Source organism: Oxyura jamaicensis, chromosome 3 (assembly GCF_011077185.1).
Source record: "Oxyura jamaicensis isolate SHBP4307 breed ruddy duck chromosome 3, BPBGC_Ojam_1.0, whole genome shotgun sequence".
Taxonomy (NCBI): Eukaryota; Metazoa; Chordata; class Aves; order Anseriformes; family Anatidae; genus Oxyura; species Oxyura jamaicensis.
In genome coordinates, this window is record NC_048895.1 from 32,328,559 (window position 1) to 32,352,507 (window position 23,949).

The 23,949-nt window shown below is 37.9% G+C and overlaps 1 long non-coding RNA gene and 1 other non-coding gene across 13 annotated transcripts in view; both read right to left on the reverse strand.

The window, feature by feature from the left end:
• The window catches only part of LOC118164310, a 370,599-nt gene that overhangs the window by 299,230 nt on the left and 47,420 nt on the right, over positions 1–23,949 (reverse strand). The gene's annotated exons all lie outside the window — the stretch shown is intronic.
• TRNAM-CAU lies at positions 14,404–14,475 on the reverse strand. The gene has a single exon. It is a non-coding gene; the product is annotated as a tRNA-Met (tRNA).

Below are 23,949 nucleotides of genomic sequence, written 5' to 3' on the forward strand. Positions count from 1 at the left end.
AGCTTTAGCACACAAACAGTGAATTCATGGCATTCCACATGTGATTTCTTAATAGCCCTTAAATTCTAAGATAAACTTGTCTTCATCAACAATTAAATAGTGTTCTTAAAATTCTTCTTAATAAGCTGGTAAAAAATGTATATAAAAGCACATCTAACTGTTTCACTGTGCATAAAGGTAGAGCAAAGAACTAATCTGATTGTGTAACACAAGGATGCAATTAAAAAAATGTTAGAGGCACAAACAGCCATTTAATATACAAATCAACTCAATTCTGATTAATACCGTGCTGCATATGCTGCAACTCTACCTATAATGCTTCCTCTACGAAGCTGTTCCTCTCCATTCCACAGATGCATGCTTCTAGTAATCTGCAGTAATGCTGAGCATTTGAAATTACATATATAATGTGCTTTTACATTAAATGCAACTACAAAGCCAACTGTGCAAGGCCAACTCTATTTGACCTGCAGCATTAACTGCACAACACAGAAGAGACATTCCAGTTGTACTAATCACATAGATGTTATATGCCTATCATAATATTTATTTTGAGGACTAGAAGGAAGCCTGAATCTTTGAAATAGGTCAAAACTGGTCATGGACCTCTCATTTTTAAAGGTCAAAAAGATTACATTAGACTAGTGAATTAGGGCTGAAACAAACCAACCAGATATTAAGTACCTAGATATCTGCTTGCACAAGCTAAGATGCTTTCACGTGCTTGGGTAGCTGATACCGGCAAACAGACTGCTGAGGCTATACATAATTACTGTTGCATAGAGCTACTTCTCAAACACTATCATTGCAGGCACCTAAGTATTTTGCTAGCTGCTGTTCATCACTAATGTTGCCACATGCTTCAGTTGCTCAGACCAGAAACATGGACTCAGAAGGCAGAAGAGCTTTACTTTTATCAGACACAGAGGAGACGAGTCCCATTCCTTAGACACGTTCTAGAGATGTGTCCATGTTCCTCTTACAAGGACCAGAGGCAGATAACCTGTGTTCATCGGGACCACGCGCAAAGACGTGGCATAAGCGTGGACGTCCCCATTAAGGTTGTTTAGGTTCTGAGGATTTGGAGATAGAAAGCAGAGCTGCAAAGCAGTAACTAATTCACAAATCTTTGCTTCCACGGAAGGAAACAGATGAATGTCATACTACTAAGAGGTTCTTGGCCCTTCAGATCCCCAAAAGATCTGAGACAGTGGAAACCTGTAACAACTGAGGAGAAAAACAGCCTAGATGGCACAGGCAGCTCCCATTCAGTAGGCTGACCTCTTGGATAACCAATTCTTCCCTCACTTTGCACAGGGAACACTGATGGCTTAATGAGAGGCAAGTAATCACAGGCTAAAGTAGCCAGCAGCAGGCACCTCCCTGCTAGCACAGCCTCCTCAATAAGCTGGCTTTGAAAACTCCAAAATTTTCTGAGGACTTCTGTCTACTTTTCCACTGCCTGAAACACAGTAACATCTGCTCTGTGATTGTCCAATCACCAGTCAGAAGGACAAAAGTAATTTTCCTTCTCTCCTACTGAAGCTTGCATGTGCAAGTCTGGCAGCACCCAATGTGTTTGGCAAGATGGTCATACACCAGCTGATACCCTAGAACATCTCCATTCCAGTGAGACAAAAGATTGTGAACAATGATGTCATTTGCCGGTGATGGCACTCATGTAAAGTAACATCCAGTGGTGAAAAGCATTGCCTTTGGTCTCCCTATAACTTGCATTATTAAAATATTCCTCAAAAAATAAGCATTCCCAAGAAATGTAATATTTAATTCTGAAAGCTAGTTAACGATGGGCTATCCAAATCAAATACCTGTGACCAAGAACTAAATGGACAAGACAGAAATAAACAAGACCACCTTTTTAATTGAGACTTTGGACTCCTTAGATGTCCTTCTCAAATCCTTAACCCCAAAGAAGAAGAAGAAAAAAAAAAAAAAAAAGCAAAAAAGCCTTTGTTTGGACACGTAACAAGAAGCCCTCTAAAACCAGGTGTGAGAACTGGACAGCACACGGTTTAAAAATTGAATAGTACAGAGTTTAAAAACATGTTTCAGTCAGACTACTTGCAGCAGTACTGAGAGGCTGCTTCTGCTTTTGGGAGACTGCTACAGAAATACCAGAGTATGTCTGAATATATGACAAGTGAACAAGGGTTTGTCTTCTGGATTTCAGGTTCTTCCTGTTGCCCATTTATCCTTTCTTCAGTCATTCATTCAAAATAGATTTTAGTGTTTTTTTTTGCCCCCCCCCCCCCCTTTTTTTTTTCCTTGCTGCTATGACTGTTTTCCACAATGCTTTGCAAACAAGAATTCCACACAGCTCTCAACCACACACACCTTGGGAACTAGAGCTACACTTCTGCTATAGCTCATTGATGTGGTATTTATTTGAAAAATCAAACCCCAGCAAAATGACATGCCATGAACATTTCAGGAAACCTCTACTCATCCACAAAAATACTCCATCCTTGCCTCAAAATATGAAGACTACTAATACTTTCACTTCCTTCTGTCTAAAAGTTTTAAGATATTTCTCCATTTTGCAAAATTTCTGCGCTATAGTCTCAGTGTATTAGTAAAGGCAACAATTTTGTTAAAAAGAAAGTCAAAAGAAGACGTGTGGATTGTAAAAAAATCAGTAGATTATGTATTTTGAGGAAAAAAAGCATGATATGCTTCATTCTCAATTTTGCGTATTTCAATTCTGTTCCATTTCTATTCAAAAAACAATGTGTCATAACACTGGGTTTAGAAATCTCATTTTTTTAAAGCTTGTTTTTAAACTGTATCAGGAATAGTTATGGGAAGATTTTAATGGAAACCTCTGCACTGGGACTAAGTTCATTTTTCCTCTGTGATGCTATCAAAAGAGTTTGCATGGTACCTCAGAAGAGGAGGAGCAATGTATTCTCTCAAGAGTTTGCATCGTATTTTTTTCTTAACAGTAGGAATTCAGACATTTCAATAGACAGCTCGCATCGGACTATCTGCAATTACATCCTGTAGGCAGGATGTTTCAAAATTGCTTCAGGAAGAAGACAGTGGTTGGTGGTGGAAGAGGAAACTAATAGCTGCCAGCTCTAGGGAAGCTTCCTATACAGTGCGTCTGTTTTCAAGTTTCCATCTAATATATGTAGTCTTACCATTCCTTATTTAGAGAGGTTTAGAGACTCTCTGAGTACCTGAGAAGTTACGAAAAATTAGGTTTGTGTCCACTTATTCGAGGACTTGCAGCAAAATCAGCAATGATTAATTTGTCTCTTCTCCTCTCTCTTCTTACTGAGTCCCTCATTCAAGTAGCTGCTTTTTCTCCTTTTTCTGCTCCTATTTCTCCTTTTACACTCCCCCTCATCCTAAGCGGAAATTTTTGTATCTGTATTTCAACTTCATCTCCTGATGCTATTCTGCCCCTCCCTCCCCTCCCTCCAACAATTATATCAGATTTGTCAAAAACTAATTAGATTAAACCAATGTCAGCTACTTTTAATATTATTATTCTTCAAGCACAAAGTATTTGCTCCAGCATGCATTTCCAAATCACTATGACACAGATCTGCATTACTTTTCAGTCTCTCCCCCCATATTCCATGCTGTTGCCTTTTCAAGAAAAAAAATATATATATATATACTTTTGGCTCAGCTTTTTGGGCCACCCACTCTCCAACATATCCCCAATACCACCACCATCAATTCTGAGATGGTCTCACATACTGACCATTTGGCTATTAGCAAACAGCTCTTTCTTCTGGCCTTCACCTCTACCACTTCATTTCATTAAGAGCATCTCTCATTTAACCCTTTTTGTTAAGGTCATAACGAAAAAAATAAAAATAAAAAATGAATGCTTTGGGCAGTCTTGTCTTCCTATGCTTACACACTTTTTCACCTTCCTTCAAGAAAAGCTTCAAGCTGTGAAAAAAATCTTTGGATTATTATTACTACTACTACAAATTTAGGCTACTGTAGTCACACAACAATTTTGTCTTGTCTTGTCTTTTCTTTTTTCCTCAATAACTGTTTTTTCAGTGGTCCTATACTTAGGGAGCCATTCTTACAAAGTCAGGTTCTAACATTTTTCTCTCTTCCACATTACTTGGTTAAATAAACCACATACTCAAACTGTCCTACCAGACTTCTGCTAATGAAAGTAACCAGAATTACCAAGCTATCCTTGTTATTTCTGCTGGAAAGTGGAAGATACTCACTTCCTTGCTTCTGTGGATTAATTAATTATTTTTTGAATAACATGGTATGGTCTGTGCACTTGAACAAGGAATTGCTTCAATTGCTAGATGCAACTACATATTTGTCTCTTCAACTGAAGTTACAATGGAACAACGTTTACGGTCCTCCCACAGTTTACTTGTTGGTGCAAGTGCTGCTTTGCCTTGCTTAAGAATAGACTGTGAAAACAGGAGAGTAAACACAGTGAAAAACACACTTTGGGTAAAAAATAATAATAATAATAAGAGAATACTACAAAAAGTAAGTTTTCTTACTTAACAAAGATGGTAAAGGGCCTAGAGGGGAAGATGCGTGAGGAGTGGCTGAGGCCCCTTGGTTTGCTCAGCCCCGAGCAGAGCAGGCTGAGGGGAGGCCTCATGGCGGCCTGCAGCTCCCTCACGAGGGGAGCGGAGGGGCAGGCGCTGAGCTCTGCTCTCTGGGGACAGCGACAGGACCCGAGGGAACGGCATGGAGCTGGGACAGGGGAGGGTCAGGCTGGGGGTTAGGGAAAGGTTCTGCACCCAGAGGGGGGTCAGGCATTGGGACAGGCTTCCCAGGAAAGTGGTCACTGCACTGAGCCTGCCTGAGTTCAAGAAGCATTTGGATATTGCTCTCAGACACAGGGTCTGGTTTTTATTTTTGGGTGGTCCTTTGGGGACCCAGGAGTTGGACTTGATGATCCTTGTGGGTCCCTTCCAACTCAGATAATCTGTGATTCTATGATTCTTTTGTAGAGAAGGTTCAGAACCGCTTTCACATATTTGTAATTTTTTTGCTGTTTCTCTTCAAGCTCTTTATATATTGGTCTTCACAGGATTTTCTAAAGTTTAAATTCTCAGTACTTTTCACAACTGTGTCAAACACTTGTATTCAGTGACGAACTATACCATTAGCTTAAAATCATACAGTGCCAAAGACAAATAGAGGAAAGAGAGAAGATGTTTGCATTTCTGCATATCGTTTGAAAGTTTTCCTACATCAGCAAAGACTTCTACTTGGAGCTCAGACTTGTGACAAACCACCAAGCCTACAGTGAGTTCTTATTGTCATTTTTGCCTTTGATAAAAATAAATAAATAAATAAATAAAGTATACGTATCCTCATTTCTTAAACACCACCCCAACCTGTGACTGGCCTGGAAGGCTAAATGTGACTCAAAACTCTAAAAAAGGTTTGGGGTACTTTTAGGCCTCAAAGCCTTGCATCAGGCAAATAGATAATATTTAGGCACATCATAGTATTGGTCAAAGAGTTTATAGAGGGAAAGTACAGGAAAGGATATGGGTTGTTCCAGTGGCTATTAATTCTTTCTGTTCAGAGAACAGCTGACATGGATTCTGTGAAAAAAAAAAAAAAAGCCTACCTTACAAACCTACTGAAGCTGACTTATAGGGTTATCACACAGCTGATAAAATGAAGAATACAACAAAATGCCAACCTGAATTTCCAAAGAGAAGCATCAAGCTCTCCGCAAATTATTTTAAAGAAATTAAACAATCCATAAGAGTGTAATACAGATTAAAAACAAGAAACAGCAGAGAGCAAGTCAGAGGTTTGTGTGGTAGGCGCTGTACTGTTTAAGAAATTCAGAAGTGAGCTGGAACAGGGAGTAAGTAACAAGCTAACAAAATTTGCTGACAATACAGAGTAATTTAAATAACATAAGGGGGAGAACAAACTAAGGAACTGCAGAAGAATCTTAGATAACTAGGTAATAGGCAATAAAATGACACCAGAAGTGCACATAAAATTGCTTTATTTGGAATAAAACAATCCATAGATTCACTCACAAGACAAGCTCCACATCACTGAAGCTCATTCAATACAATGTGTTTTGGTCCTCCATGCCACCATTCACAGAGATAGTACGTTGCTGAGGAAGTCTTTCAAAAGCACTAATTCACTGTGTCATCTGTAATAGCCTTTAAAAAGCTTCACCCAGGTACTGCACAGGGAGGCAGAGCTTACAGGCAAATGATATTAGCCCAAACCTCAGACATTCGCTCACAAAGCACAGAAGGGAACTGCAGTGAGGTATCAGAACAAATGCTTACAGTTGAAACAGGACCAAAAGCCAACAATCAAGCTCATTTCGATTCTGTGTTTTTGTAGCAGATTCAAAACTGTACCTGGTATGGGCATTCCTAGACTTCGACTCCCCACTCCTCATGCAAATATATGTTTACAGATTTGTGGCACTGGGATTTGGGAGATGACATTCCAGCAACATACCTACAAGTAAGATTGTTAACTACCTAGGGATGCCAACTGGGTAGGAGGTCATCAAAATGCCTGTGAGCCGGCACTGCTCCCACATTAGTTTTCTGCAGTGTTCAACCAGTTCACGACAAGAACACTAAGTGTCAGAGAAGTGCTGGTAGTGCATCTGCCACATGGCTGCTTAAAGGTAGAGAAAAGAGGGGTTTCCCTCTCCTAAGAGTCCCAAAGCCTTAGACTGAAATTGAAAAACTTTCCAAAGCCCACGATAAGGTCAAACTTTTCAGTTTCCTTCCTCTTCCTCTAATGCTTTTCCCCACATGGCCTCTTATTTCCTGACTCAATTTTTTTTGTCATCCCTGAAACTCAGTTCTAGTTTCACAGAAATTTTCCCAAAAAAACACAAGTGAAACCATCTATAACACTCTCCGGTCTTCTCCAAGTGTCCTTGCCCAGGGACACTGCTTATTTGCAGGTGGCAGAATCAGACTTCCTAGTGTTGTTTTAGATTGTTTGCAGGTTGAAACAGACCTTACAGTTGCTAGATTTTCTTTGGTCACTGTAGTTGTTACACATTTACTTCTTATTCCATCTAGATTCTGTATTTGCTGAATGCATATACATAGACAGCATGGCAGTCAGTCAGACACCATATCTATAGGCTGCCTGCTTGATATTCCTGAAAAAAAAAAAAAAAAAAAAAAAAAAAAAAAAAAAAAAGGAATCCAAGGAATCCTTTAAGAAAACATGATGCACAAAATTTGCCCTCGAGTTGAGGTTTGGTATGACAAGTTTCAACTAGGAGTTGAATTTTAAAGTCAAGTCATAAAATACACAGTAGGTGGGGCAGGTTACAATGGAGGTGTTGGCACAAAGCTATTCAAGGCATTAGAAACACAATGCTAAAATAATAGGATCTCTTGAATGGGAAACCACAACCAGTAAATTTGAAAGACTTCTCTTTCATTTTACTTTCATGTGAAGACTTGTTGATGGCACTGTTAAGTGCAAACATAAGAACCCACTCCATATTTCATAATAAGCTGCAACCTTGCATACAAAGACAAAAATATAAACAACATTAAACATTCTCAAAAAAGGAGGGTCATCTTATTGGGCTTTTATTCTCATATTCACTTTGAAGATTTTGAGACTTTTAGATATAACAATTCTAGCAGGCTGAAAAAAAAAAAAAAAAAAAAAAAAAAAACTATATAATTAGATAAGTTTTAGAAGATTCTAAAATTCCTTATCATTAAGCTCTAGACTCTTTAAACATGATTTATATAAGGTGTCAGAAATAAAATCCACTAACAGCAAATGCTGATACAATTTTAAGTTTCAAATTTATATTGTTACAAAGCTCTTATTACAGCCTCTGCAGAACTTCATTTATGCATGTACTGTTGCAGAGGAAAAAAACCTCTGTAAACTGGTATAAAGTTTTATAACACTTACTGTAAGTGTGGAATGACTCCATTATATCTATTACAAGTACAATATAAAACTGTTTCAGTTTAGACTGCATACACACTCTTCTCAGCATAGGTCTCAATTTTCAAAAACAAAAGCTAAGATGGTTTTCAAAGTTCCTTGCTCATTTGGCATGGAGAAAAGTAACCAGAGTCCAGAGTACACTACTGAGAGTTCTACACTGATGTTCATGATGCTGTTACATCCTAGAGTTCCTTAATTTTTGCAGTGAAACCTGCTAAAACAAGACAGAGTTAAACAGGAAATCTGCCTTCAAGGGCATGACCCGCTGGAAGGTGCTCCAGTTCACCTCATTAGACTTCAGATTAGGACCTACAGATCTTTGAATGGAAATCCAGAGAGCTGCTGTCCTTTGTGGTTATAAGATAACATGCAGGGACACACACAAAAGAGGGTGAACTCCTAACACAATATCCACATGCTGGTAGCAGAACTGACTACAAATAGCTAGAAATGTAGTTATCAACATCTGATAACAGACACAAACCAGCAGAAAAGGAGGACAGAAATAGTTAAAGAAAAGACAATGAGGGGATCATTTAAATGTCAGCACTGAGAGCAGTTCTTTCAAACTGCTTCCCTTCCCCACCCCACGAAAATCAAATCTTATAGTATCTGTCTCCATCAAAAACACAGAAGCAGAAAAGGTGCGCACAGAGCAGGCAGAAAAGGTGCTTCAGTTACTGCTTTGCTATACAAAGCACTTCTCATGAAGAAACAGCAAAATATTTATTCCACATTTTAAGATACTTCTAGCATCTGTGCATGACAGCTTAAGCCATTTTGCTCCTAGAAGCTGGGAATTACAGGGAATTATTAACTGTATTTTTGGAGTCCACATTAAGCAAAGTATGCACTCCATTTAAAATCAGTAGGATTAGAACAACTTTTCCAGCAGCATACAATACTACCACCCGCAAAAGTAAAGGTCTCAGGCAATCCAGAGTCAATGCCATGGAACATAAGCTTGAGTTTCTGTACTTATTTTACTATTTTACATTGCAGAAGGTCAAATGCTTAAACAGCAAAGTAATTTTTCCAGCACCAGAAATTTCTGGAGAAAAGTCATCTCCAGGTTTTCCTACCAAGGCACATCAGCAAATCAGTGCATAACCATCAGAAACCTTCAGTCTCAGGAAACCTAGTGAACTTTCTGCTAAAAAGATGGAATAGGTAATCCTTTGCCCACCAACTCCTCCCTTTCCAAGAGGTGTAGGAACAGCCTGGGCTGGCTTCTCAGTGAATGGGCCTCCCAGCTGGGTAAGGGCCGCATGGATTTCCTCACAGGCAACCTTCAAGTAGAACAATGTTCTGTTCAAATACTAATCAATCTACTGCAATATTGTTTCAGTCTGAATTTGAGCATTCCATGCTCTCCCATGGAGGCTTGACTTCTGTTATTTTGTTTTCCACTTGCTGAAGATAAGGTTATTTGCTTATAAGAAAAAAAAAAAAAAAAAAAGCCAACCTGTTATTTACTCAGTCCATTCTTCCTAAGGCAAAGAGCGTCAAAGCTGAAAAAGGGCATCTGGGTGACATGTTATGAATGTGTGATGGTTGGGAAGACTATAGCAGCAGACTGTCTCTGATTTCTTACACAACCCGTCTGAGAATAAGTCATTTATAACAGCTGTGAGAAATAATACAGGCATATTAGAGGGACTGTGGAAAGTGATCCCAATTTTTTTCCTTAGTTTGTACCATGTTATAAAATACCAAACACTCAGAAACCTTAGGTTTAGATGAAGAAAATGTAGGTGACAGAGGAAAGGGCCTCAGACAGGAAAAAAAAGAGATCAAGGAAAGAGCAATTGCTCTTTATTTGAAGGCTTCGTTTGCATATTATTAGTACATACAGTTCGGACTATTCTGTTTTTCTGTGTCGTTCCACATGCACACCCAGGATGTTGAGCTCAGAAGATACAACTTTCACAAAGTGTTTCCACATTTCCTTTCCTCTTTCTCTTTCCCTCTCCCATTTCCCAAGCACCACAGAAACTGTCAGAAAATTGAAGGAAAGTGTTCCCCAAAGATTTGACAAAGTTATAAAGCACTGAAAGGAATACCTATGGCAATAGCACGTTTTAATCACTTAACATTTCTTTTATGGTACCAATTGGCATCAATCACTCCCACTTTTCTAATGTTTTACTCTATGTATTGTCTGAATTTACATCTGGATACTGTCCTCAGACTTTTGTCTTGATTATCAGAGGATGTTGTAAAAAGTTTTCCACCACAAACCAGCATGCCCTTTAAAGAGGAACAGCATGATGTCTGAACCCTGGGCAGCCAACAGAAACAGACAGGAATTCACTCCAGCCACAGCAAGAAGGTTGAAATCATTTAGAAGATTGCAAAAATAGGAAATGCTATAATTTACGTACTTTGGAAAGCAATCTTGTGAGTTTTATTATGTACAGCAACTAGAGCATGCCCCTTGATAATTTGCTGGTAAGCAGAAAATGACAAGTTTAAAACTTCACCTGCATTCTTTTTTTAAGCTTGTGTAACTATTAAAAAACAGATTTTTTAATTTTGCTTGTAGGTCAGAGCACAAGACTGGCGTGCAACAAGCCACATAATCAAGTCTAATTTCTTCCATTAGCAATGCTCTTTTCTACATAAAACCACCTAAAAAAAAAAATAATAATAAAAAAAAAAAATCTTTGTTTTCAGTGTATTCTTTTTCAGAAAATTACTACTATGCATCAACTTTTAGAGTAGAAAATGTTACAGAAAATTTTCATCTTGACTATGAATAGACCAGGTGACACCATGAATTCCAGCAAAGACGGGAGGACAGCACAAGCATAGTTCAGCAAACGCTCACCCCTTTCTTAGGTGCTCTGTATGGCAATGAATTTTGTGTCAACTGCATTGATACAGCCATGGCACACGGACACCTGTGACAGCTGCCCCGTAGAAAGCTATTGCAATTCATGGAGTCCCTTAGTTACTGAGCTTGGGAAAAACAGGTACCAAAAGAAATTCCAATTAAGAGTTATCAGGGCTCACAGTATAACAAAAGAAAATAGTTACTTCAAAATACCAGTCCTGTCCAAAATCATTAGAGCAGTGGGGATTGTCTTCCTCATTTTCACACTCAGGGACATTTTTTACACACACGTATGTCTGAGACACGAGAACTGCTCCCTGGTTGTATATGCAAGTCTACTCAGAACAATCATAACACATGTGTGTGTTCACAGGATGCTAGCAGTAACCTGCTTTATAACACTGAGATTAATGAAAGTTTTGGAAAGAAACTGGCACCGAATACAATCCACAGTTGGGACTTTTTAAAAATAAAGATGGTCAGACAATGCAGCAGCTTTCTATATTAACTTTTGCTCTTTCCCCCTCCTCTTTTTTTCATTTTAAAAGCTGCTAATTTAATGGCCAAAATTCAGTAAATGGTAGCAGACAGAAATCTGAGCTGCAGTAGCACACTCAAAAGAAGCTTGATTACTGGTGAACAAAGATCTGTCCACTCAACATCTGTCTCTTTCTGATCCTTAGAGTTTAGTTGTCAAATCACTGTGTCCTCTGGGTCACGAGACAGAGAGCAGCACCATGAGACCTGATACCATCATCGAAAACGTTCCGAGTCTTGCACTGTTCTTAAAGCAGTCTTTTTAAAGACTAGCAAGACTGATAGAAGCTCTTCTGCTCCAGGGAAAACCCAACTTCATGTTGAGTTCCACCAGCTGAAAGTTAAAACGATGAGAAGAATACTGGGAGATTCAAGAAAACACATGTGATGTGCTCACAAATATGTCATAGATTCATATAAACACACATATCAACACCAATGACCACGTATAGCCCTCCACTTTACAGGCTTAAACTTGGAAATTGTGTATTTTAATGGTAAGTTTGCCAGTTTACAGAATAATTTCAAAATCCTTTTTGCCTAAGCACACAAAAAAGTTTAGGTTTAGAAAACAGATTTTCTTCTCCCTCCATCCGTCTTTTTATTTATTCATTTTCATCGAAGCAAAGTGCCTGACAATGTCCCATACCTATCACTGAACATGCAAGTTTGTTTGATGTGAAGAATGTCACCAAGGAGACTTTACTTTTCTTGAACAGTGGGTCTTCTATTTTATGCTGTGCATTAAATTGGGCAAATATCGGATTCCTTTTGAAGAACATTCCAGAGATGGCAGAACACTACCAGGGCACTGACAGAAGGGTCCTCATTAAAGGCAGAGAATTTCATAAAGTCGGTGGCATTCATGCAGATTTAGACCCACTTACAAAGCATTAGGGCTCCAAAATATCTTTAATAGAACAAATGCTTTGCACTCCAAATTCCTGTTCTCACTTAGAGGAGGGATTTCACAGCAGTTGAGCTCCTGTACAACTCTCTCTGCATGGTGCATTACCTGGGTCATATGCATAAGAGGAAATTTGGCCAGGAGCATATTTGAGTGCAAAGAGAAATTGCAACAATGAATATTTGGCCTTCGGAGAACTATAAATTCAGTTGCACATGCATGTCACATCTGTTGTTCTTCTAGGAATGTACCACAGCGAGCATTTGCTGCACTGGACACTTAACCTGAATGTCCTGAGAACAGCTGGATATTTTTGCTTGACTCCTGAGCAGCTCCAAACAGCAACCAGAAGCACATGAGCTACCAACCTGCTGTGGCACAAGGGCAGCTATGGAGCTGCACGGTGAAGTCTCTCTCCCCATGGCATGGCAGAACTTGCAGCAGCTCCAGAGTCACCCCAGATGTTCAACTTCAAAAATGCCCCCTATCAGGCAGCTCTTGTTCTGATGTGCTCAAGTGCATGTGTCTGTGCCCAGTAGATCAGTTAACAGGGTTAAGATGAGTGCTCAAGTCCTACTCTGTAAGGCTGGGAATAAAACCAGCACACATCCCATAACCTACTTTGCAAAAACATGCTTTCCATTATGTTTTCCGAATTACCCGTAACTTAGGCCGTATGCTTTTTAAACAGCTCAAACGCTCTATTTCAAAAGAATTTGACATTTTTCTAATCAGGTCATTAGACAGTAAAAAAAAAAAAATAATCATCTGTAAAAGCAATTTGTGGTCAGATTTTTTTTTTTTTTTTTTAATAGGCTACAAAATCCTTATGAGAACTTCTTCAAATTCCAATGAAGAAGGGCTCCGTGGAATAAATAACTGATATTCTTAAATTCCTCATTGAGCAACAAGTGCTATTAGAGAAGCTAATTTTAAGCTGGAAGTCACTTAGTCATACCAATAAAATAAAATAAATAAGCAATAACAAAGAGATAAGGATGTTTCTCAAGAATTACTGAATTACATTCATTTTAATTGCCTAGGTTTAAATGTGCTTAGTTATCATTTCTCCCACTGTAAGCATTTAAAAAAAAAAAATTGGCAGCAAGAGAAGTCTTCATTTTCTCAATAAACAACTTAATTACAGCAATAACTGCAGAAACAGTCATGTTATTTCATATTTTACATCGCCCACAGGAATTACAGACAGAACAAAACATGGTCCCTCTATGGTCTGATGCTAGACAAGAGAAAAACAGCAAATGATCAAGTGTTGCAAAAAAAAAGATGATCACCTAACTTAATGAAAATTCTCATTAACTTTTGAGTTGTAGGAGATACATTTGAGGAGTGCTTCTGTTTATGCAAACAAAAATCACTATTTCAATTTTCAATTATTTTGAATATGTATCATGAGGTCCGCTGGATTCTGTTAGTGAAATTAGACTCAAGTAAATATCCAAATTATCATTCATGAGTAAGTCATTCTCAGTTTGTCTCACTGACAATTTTGATCATTTCATATAGAGGAAAACGACCGGGGACTAAGGACAAGTCTCACTAGCCCAATGGTCAAGAAACCGCAAAGTGTCTCCAATTCTGATTTACTTAGGGCTGATAAATCGGTGATGTCAAGCTAAAAAGTCAGAAGTGTTGGGACAAGCCCAACACGGGTGGAACAAGTATTCATTAAGCTTATTCCAAGAGAGTTCTCAGAAACCATACCAGAACCACCACACAATCCTTCAACCTCCAGTGTTAAAACCACCACCAGATAGTGGCAAAAAAAAAAAAAAAAAAAAAAAAAAAAAAAAAAAAAAAAAAAAAAACAAAAACAAAAAAAAAACAAAAAAAAAAAAAAGACTAAACCAACAATGATACACCAAACGTTGACAATAAAAAAGACAATTTATGACCTCTGGCATGAAAACAAAAAGACTCAAACCAACACGGGTTCAAGCAGAAAGACATTGCCATATCTATTTTCCAAGAAATGGGCAGAAAATCTACTGAGGGGACTTAATGCAGGTAGTCCCAGGAATCATAGAATCATTAGGGCTGGAAAAGACCTCCAGGATCACCTAGGTCCAACCATCACCCTACTGCCAATAGAACCAACTAAACCATATCCCTGAGCACCAAGTTCAACATTTAAAAAGAAGGCTACTAGCAGAGGATGGTTTCGATCCATCGACCTCTGGGTTATGGGCCCAGCACGCTTCCGCTGCGCCACTCTGCTGCTTAATTTGCATCAGCAAAGTCCAAGGAAGAGGAAAGAAGTAAGATATAGGATGCAAAATTTCCATCTGAGTTGGAAGACAGACAATCCTAATTTTATCTCTGATAGGCAGCACAGCACATTCTCTCTCAGTATCAGCCAGGCATTTCAGAAGTTTCTCACTATTATAGTGTGCTGAAATCCCAAATCTCTCTGCAGTCCACACTTGGGAGAAGACAAGACAAACAAACAAAACCCACCAAGCAACAGAACAGGAATAAAAATCACACCGAGAAACAAAGGAGATCATGGAAAGTTTTGACCTGTCCCCCTTGGGTGATCAGCAAAACACCTAATAGCAGAATCAAATTAAAACAGGCCAGAAAGCTACAAAAGGAACAGAATTTCCTTAAAGACGAACTTGGTTGCGTGTTAGGAATATTCATCTTACAGTTCTGCATTTCTAAGCCTAAAACAACCCCAGTTCTGCCCTATTAACCCTTTTTTCAATACTATATTTCAAGTCATCTAGGTTCCTTTCTTCCACTGCAATATTAGGATTGCTATTTTAGTATTTCATTCCTCAAACAGTGAGCAGCCTTCTAATTTTTCATTTAGTCTTATCACTTTTGACCAGTGTCTTCTAAATAAATGTTATCCTCTCCTGCAAGCATCTTCCTACATAAGGCAATGCTACATCCTCTTAAAGGGGATCTTGACAGCTTCTCAATAGAGGTGAATAATAACACAATAAGCTCTCTCAAGACATAAACCAGATTCTTAGTCTGTCCTAACTAGCCTTCCCATTTTCTGCTTTTAATATATTTCTGAAGAAGACAACCCTCTATACCAAATGAGGCAATACACAGGGCAACGGTAAGACTGGTAGAGGAAAATGCCCACCATATCACTTTTCTATATTTTAGGATAGCAGAGCCACCACCCAGCCAGTCAGTACATTTGAAACATCTCACAACACATTAAAAATTCATGTAAAACAAGACAGTTGTTTCATGAGATATCCTTTTCCACAATGGGGAAAAAAAAAAAAAAAAAAAAAAAAAAAGACCTTTGATTTCAACCAAATTGTTTTTCTCATTCAGCAACAGCTTTTACTCTTTAACTATTCAATTGTACCCAGAGCCTTATCATGAAATTATTTTTTCAGTTACTATATATTCATCATGGTGAGGAACTTATTTCTACCTTTATTGTTGGAATAAAGAATAGCAATTGTGTCATCTAAATTCTTTTCCTCAAGTTACAGATTTATTTCTTAATTTTTATTTTCTTTTTCTTTTAGCAATCTTTTATTTAACCATTTACAGGATGTGAATAGAAAAAAAAATAGTTGTATTGAATTTTCATCTGAGACATGTAGATGTATTAATGCATTGATAGTTTGCATCTCATCCTATGTGCTAATACATGGAAGCACTTCCCTCAAAAAAAAGTCATATTTAGGTCTTAAGGATAAATATACATGCTGTATGTATTCTTAAGATAAATTCCTTTTATCCTTAAAGCCAACTAAAGCTCTACAAATTTACATGTATGGACTACTACAATTCATAATTCTGAAGCCTTCAAAAAGAGATTTTCAGCTTTGCTCTTGGAAAAGTAGAATCCAGACAACCAAGTAAGCTATGTATTAATTTGACCCTAAACCAGCTTATATCTCCTACTCATTACTGATGGTTGTCAGAACAGAAACACTCTCCAGATAATAAAATCAGTCTAAAAAATAAAAAGAAAAAAGAGAAACAGAAATCTGCGGAGAAATTTGAATACATTCAGCACTGAATTTTTTCATCAATAGGTTTCCTCCTCCTGTGTGTATCGTGAAGGCAAAGTTGTCTATGCAGCAATATATATATAAAATTCATAATAGTGTACAAAATCATCTTTTACCTGGGGAAAGTGGGGTAAGATTGTTAGAGAAAACAAAAAAAATCATGCAATTTATTAACAAAGTAGCAAGTGACAGCACCAAAAGACCAGAACTAGTTTCAAACTAGATTTAAGTGTTATTTACATGCTGTCCAAAACTGTATATGGCACACATTTTAATACTTGGAGTTTTTAAACCTTTTTCATTTCATGTTCATAAATGAGCTGCTTTTTTCCTGGCAATAAAACCATATTTTTTCAAGCTAGGTCACTTGGCAAAGCACCCGAGAACTGCCAGAGTTCCATGTTTTGTGTGTGTTTTTTTTTTTTCTCCCAAAGTTAAGTCATTTCATTTTGTCCTCATTTAAAGAATGCTAGGTTTTTAAGTGGTGATAATGAAGTTATCATTGCTGTATCAAGACAACGACCACATCTAAATCAAACCTCAAACTTAGAAGAACTTCTCAGTTAGGGTTTTTTTTCTACAACTAGCTCATGGAAGGCCAAAACCATGACTAGATAGCAGATGAGCTGGGACAGTCTTTTTGAATATAGTTTCTCATTTAAAGCTAGAAAGAAATGTCACAAGTTTGACTTCCTCCACCAAACACCATTTCTCACATCTAAAAAGTACCTCCTCTAGACAAGATACTTTCAAGATGAGCAGAATGATTTGCTGACAGTTGATGGTTAATCCCACACTCCCTGTTTGACCTTCTGACGTGTTTATGAATTCAGAGACCTCAGCCTCTCAGCTCTGGTCCAACTCCCAGAACAGTATCATGATCTCTGACTTACTATTAAAAAAAAATAAAAGAAAAACAAACAACTCCAGATTTGATACCTCCAAATTAGATTCTCTTTAGGTCAGAACTGAAATTGAACGCACTCACGAAATAAAAAGGCACAACTTTGAAAGCCACTATGATTAACCAATACTAGCACAGTCCCTTGTGAATCCAGATGAGGCCAACAGAAATCATTAAATAGCTGAAGCACAGAAATAGTTCCATAGAATGACATTTTAAAATAATGATATTATAAAAAATATAAATAATAAATCACTAAATGCCAGACTGATTATCTGTCGTAAACATAACTTAAACTCTGGAAGGATCTAGAAAGCAAATTACATCAACGTGAAGACAGTCCAAGATACAGCCAGACTATCACATTCACACTTTCTCTCCACCGAGTCTTTTGTACAGCAGTTCATTAGCATGTCACCCACGTTTCCACTGGCAATCATTTAAAACACAGCAAAAGATGGTATTTGTGCTCCTTTTCTCTTGGCAGTAACCAATTGTTCTGGGGGACTTAACCAGAGAAAAATTAGGAGAAAAATGAGAACACTGTCTTTCAAAAACTGTCATTCTTAGCTGAGTTCATTGCCAAAAAATACTTTTATAGTATGGAGTAGCTGTTGATGCATTAGTCTAGTTTCAAATAAGGTAAACGTACCAAATGAAAATCTGAGCTTGCCATATCTGCTCCTAAGCCTATATTCATATCCCACCTGTCATTGTCCGTTCCCATTCGTTTTAGATTAAATTAGATTTAAAAAGAAAGAATAAAAATGTGCTAACTCAGTAACCACAACAAATTGGCCAAGAAGTCATGGACAAAGGCTGGTCTACCATCAGGAAGAGTCCCATTTCTCACATCTTCACCCTAATGTCACACAGTTAGCTCTGATAACTGAACCTGCATGCATTCTGCCAGCTCCATCCCAGTAGGAATGCCTTGTTCAGGCCTCGAACAAATTGCTCCTGCTGTCCATCACGGCACACATTTCATCTGCCTGTCCATTTACTATTTCCTTTGGTGATACTTTGCAAAAATAAACACTTTCTGGGCCTGACTACACAACTAATTAATGAATTTATTTATTTTTGAAAAATTAGGCCTACAGAGCCCAATTTTATCATAAGATCTGTGAAAATAATAAAAAACAAAGCCCAAGTAAAATGACTGCTAATATGGTAATACAGAAATCTATCAAAGAACTTGCATGTATTCTTAGTTTAGCCCAAATGGAGCTTAGCTGTGTACAGAACAGCACTTTCAAGAGCATCAAGTCCAGGACAGACTGTCTTAGGTGACGGGCCATTTTTTTTCCTGATTTACTTGACCCAGCCACCACTGATGTAGCACTGTGCTCATGGAGAAAATGGTGAGAGGAAGGGAAGCAAGTTTTTTTGATCATGAATTGAGATTAGGCTTTCCCTCTTTGTCCACTACAAAAATTCCTTGTCATCTTTATGAAAAAAAAGAAAAAAAAAAAAAGTAATAAAAATTCCTCCTTGTGAAATATATATCTTCCTAAATCTAATAACAAAGCAATGACCTATTTATGCCTCCTGTTATTTGCAGCATAGTTAACCTTGTCTGAGTTTATGTCAAATATTGTGTCTTCTGTTTTCTTTTACCTTCAGTTCCCTTTTCTTCAATACAACAGGATATATAGCAGTAGGTCTTAACAGAAAGACTGGGACTGTGAGTACCAAGTTTCTGATTTAGCTCTAATTCCTAATTGCTTACTCCCAGGTAAATTTTTCCCCGTGACCAAACTATTTCACCTGCACAATGTAGTTAACACAATCTGCAAGAAAAGTGAACTCTAGGCTTTATAAATAAAATGAATTAAACCTGGCTTAATATAGAAGTCTCCAGGAAAGAGCCTGCACAGAGCAATCAGTTAAAATTTCATGTAGGGATACATATAGTAGATATAAAATGACATAAATTTCACCCAATCTGTTATCAACTGTTTGGCAAGTAACTTGATCACATAGATCTTATGTATACAAATTTAAATCAATAGCAAGGAATACGTTAATACAACATTAATTCAGATATTACTATATTGTGGGTTCTACAATATTAAAAGGATGTTAAAGTGCTTGAAAGCATCCAGAGGAGGGCAGCAAGGCTGGCAAAAGGGCCAGAAGGCCTGTCCTGTGAAGAAAGGCTGAGGACACTTGGGCTGCCCGGTCTAGGGAAGAGGAGGCTGAGAAAGGCCTCACTACCCTCTGCAGCTTCCCAACGCAGGGAGCACAGACGGAGGTGCTGGGCTCTGCTCCTGGGAACCGATGGCAGGATGCATAGGAATGGCATGGAGCTGGGCTGGGGAGGGTCAAACTGGGCATAAGGAAAGAGTTATTTACTGAGAGGGTGGTCAGACACTAGGACAGGCTTCCTAGAGAGGTGGTTGATGCCCCACACCTATCAATGATCAAGAGGCAGTGGAACAACACCCTCAATAACATGCTTTAACTTTTGGGCAGCCCCGAGATGGTCATGCCATGGGACTTGATGTCTTTGAAAGTCCCTTCCAAATGAACTATTCTATTCTACTAAATATCACAATCTTTAACAAAGAAAGATCATGGACAGATGAACCATTCTCAGCATATTTTAGGTTGTGTTTTGTTGTGGCTGGTTTGTTGTGGGTTTTGGGGGAGTAGGGAAGGATGTTGGGATTTGTTTGTTTTTGTTTTCTGCTAATGAACATAAGGCGATGCTTGATTTAATATTTTTCCCAAGAACTAAAACTATTCTCCTGCTTCCCATGAATTCCTAAGGGAGACTCAGAGATGAATCTAACAGGGAAAAGTATTAGTATGGCTCACTAAATTACCACGCAAGATTATCTTTATACTAGTCCCAGTAAGAACACATAACATCTGATTTTTGGCTATGTAAGCTGCCTCTAGACATTTTCTCATATGGAAAAATTCATGCTTGCTTTAACATTACAGTTTTTGTCCTTCCATAACAGGAAAAAAAAAAGACAATTTTTTTCTCCTTCCCTGCTTATCTTTAGTGGCTGCCAGTCTTAGTTTGCAACAAGCTGAAATGAGAGAAACCAGCATAAGTACTTTCATAACTTAAGTCTTTTTAAGTCTTATAGCTCAGAGGCACTTGACTCCTAAAGCATCATGTGATACAAGACTACATTTCCAACCAAAAAAAAAAAAAGGCATTTTTCTTAATGTGAATGGCCACAACTGAATCCAAATGTCACCCAAATGCAAAAACATGTTTCAGTACTAGCCCACAGCAGAATCATGTTGGAATGTATGCATGAGTCTCTGATGTGAAGTACTACTCTGTATTGGAATAAAAGGGGAGGAAGCTTACTGCTGGCTGTTGAACCTTGCTTTAGCAGTAATTAAGCCGTTTCTGCATCTCTCTGGTGAAGTTGCATGCTACACCTTCCTCACTTTCACCAGGAAAGATGTGAGGACATGCTTATAGGGTAGCTCGGGACAGGGACCTTTCTGGGAGAGGGGGAGAAAAAACAAAACACTCACCCACAACAAGCCCTTTCATAAGGAAATCAGTTGCTCAGTTGCCTGATTTTCTTTGTGTACCCAACAATAGTTGGAGAAAGACAGCTGAAAACTGATATTTAATTTTTTATTAATGATATTACAGTTTTCATAAATGCGATATCACTACCATGTTTAATATTTCTACACAGATTATTTACTATTGACCTTAATTTCTAATGCTGCTTTTAGGAACAGCTTGTTTTGTTTGTTCTAGCTTTCTTCACAGCTCATCTGCCTAATTGCTGCTTAACTGCAACAGTCATGTTCATAGTACTGAAAAAAAACACCTCCAAAGAATAATGAATAATGATTTTCATCAGGGCATCCATTTTTTTCCTGTAACAGGCCACAACATTAGTCATCCTTTTTCCACTGAAAAAAAGAGTCATGTCTTCTGTTGCTGTCTGTTATTGTGTCAGTCTTAAGGGTTTGGACACTTGTTTGATGAGATCAGTTTTGAGACCTTCTCTAATGCAAAAGAAAAATGGAACTTAAGAAGTGTCTTGACCAACAAGCTACAAAGCTTTTCCAAAGATGAGTCTGAACTCCTCCTGGTGAAGGATTTTTTCTTTGTCTAACAAAGAATTGTTCACTTAGCCAGCAATAGTATGAATAAATGTCAGGGAAAATGTCTGGTTGAACTTAGATGTCTAACTGTTTGATTTCAAGCATAAATCAGGAAAAGAGCACCATTTTAGATCTGTTGTTATTCTGTGTTTTATTTCCATTTCCAAATGGATGACTGTTCAGTTGTACCTCTGATTTCTTTTTTTAATTGGAATTTATGTATTTTCTTGTCAGTTTTCTCTATGAAGGTACCTTATAAGTGATAATGACCAAATGTAGAAACAGAGTGACAGAATAAAGGACTGATCATCAAATGGTAATGTTTGACAGAAGTAGTTGAAGCTCCATTACTTCAATATGAGCTAGAATTTAAGCGTTATGTGCAATTACTGTTTTTTTTCCACCAAAAAAAATACAAAAACCTGTTTTGTATTTTGTGTTCACTCATTATACTAGAGTAGAGCTAAAAATTACCGGAGTGACTGTTCCAACTGGTAATTATAAACAATTAGAAAACTGCCATTTTCATATCCTCCATGAAACCAGCTACACAATTTCACTTCATGCTTTTGTTAATACCCCATTTATTAATGCATACAAATGTAAGGTACAACTTATGCTTTTACAGGGTAGTTTTTTCTTCCCTTTTGTTTATCTGAAAAATACTAATGGCTTCCAAACACAATTATTCTTACCGATATTCTACCAATACAGCTTAAAAATATTCTGAAACAGCAATTCATAAGTGAACTGTATTTAAAATAAGCATCTATTTATTAAAAAGAAAAATGAAAGAACAAGTGATTATTTTAACTAAATGACAAAACTAATACACATATGTACAAAAAAAAATCTGCTGCTCCGAGTACAACCTTTGAAGGATAAATGCCATCAATTCCATACAATTTTCCCTTGCTTGAGGTAATTGACAGATGATCCAAGCATTTGTTTTGATAAACATTTGGATACAGGGTCCATTTCCGGAGGAAAGACATGGTTATTTATTCTTAGGTGCAGGTTTTCAGTATATTAAAGTCCTATTAAGGTTACCTTGTATATTTCCTCACCTTTGAGGAATAACATCAAACCGCACATGACACAAAATGGTAGCTTACTCTATTCATGATTTTGGGTCTTAAACTTCAAAGGTTTTGCTTTACTCTATCCCTTCTGTAGCCAAGCTCCTCTTGGTGCAGTTTTCAGCATGACTAGTCTCAGGTAATGCTTTTTTTTTTTTTTAATCCCACATTTAGCTTTGTTAGATTACGATCAGCCTTCCACCCACCGATCCACTATATAGATAGCCCCTAGACTAATGAAATCCGCTCCTTAGGCTCACTTTACTGTAACAGAAGCAGCCTTATACAATTGTCAGTGAGTGCCTCAATAAACAGCTCCTGAGACCCAGATTGATAGCACCCTTCTTGCCACAAGTTATATGAAGCAAGGAAAAACAGGAAAGTCATGGTTTAATGCTAGAGTACATTTGACTGTAGGGATTCCAGTAAAAGGCATTCCAATAAAAGACATCCCAGCTACACTACGTCTGCTGCAGATTCATTGCAGTAATGGAGAGACGGAGAGACTAAAGCTTATTGATGTAAAAGTTAGTCAGATCAGATGTTACAGTTGTTGCCATAACTGACAAGAGGCAATAAGAAGGCTTCTATAATCTTCATTTTATTTGTTGATGAAGAAAACTAATCACATGCTTGAGCCCAGTCAGACCAAATTTGTAATGCTACATGGTCTGTTACTACTTATTGTGCCTAACACACTCAGACAGGGCATCTAAAACAACTTGCATTTAAAAATAAAAATATAATTTTGCTTTGCACTGTTGTTTGCTACTGCATTTCTACTTTTTTCATAATTATTCTGAATCCCACACTTTGAAGTTCAGCACAGCTTTGCTGCTTTATCATCCCTCCCCTTGATCAAAGGATGAAGCTCCACATTTACCCTAGACAACACCACAAAACCCTTTTGCTGATGACAGCCCCAATCAAGGGGCAAAGGAAGCTTTGGTCACACATTCCCAATTGCAATTCTCTGCAATACAGCTCAAAGTACTAGCTTCAAAACGCTGCTGCCTGTGCACAAATCTGGCTGAAGGCACTTGAGGGTGAACAAACCAGTTTAGTTATCAGCTCCTTAACAGCTGCATTGCTGTTTCCACAAACCCAGCTCCATAACACTGGGGCTTCCAGGTTCTGGCAGCTGGGCTCGCTCCAATGCCACACGGTCAGTGCAGCTGTACAAGCTGCAGCTTGGTGAGGAAACTCCCCTTTGAGGAAGGGTTATGTTTTGCTAGGTTTTGACATGGGCAGGATTTCACGTGAGGCGTTATCACAATTCACAAACCAACCAGGCTGCCTAGGATTACGGCACAAGTGTTAACTTGCAAATGATCTAGGCATGAGAATAATGAAGAAATGTTTCTTTAGTTCTCATCTGTAAAGTAAAAAAAAAAAAAAAAAAAAAAACAAACAATGAAGCAGAGTTTTTCCTGGGAGAAACACTAATGAGGCTTGAAAATAAACACTTAAATGGAACTGCCTTTTTATTATTGTTTAGGTTTGATCTTCTGCAGTTTCCCTGATCAGTTTGTCTTTACTTTCATAGAATAAACACTTCAGTAATGGTCTGAGGCATAAGCTCCCTTACAAAAACTTGATTACCTAATAGCAAAATCTCAGGA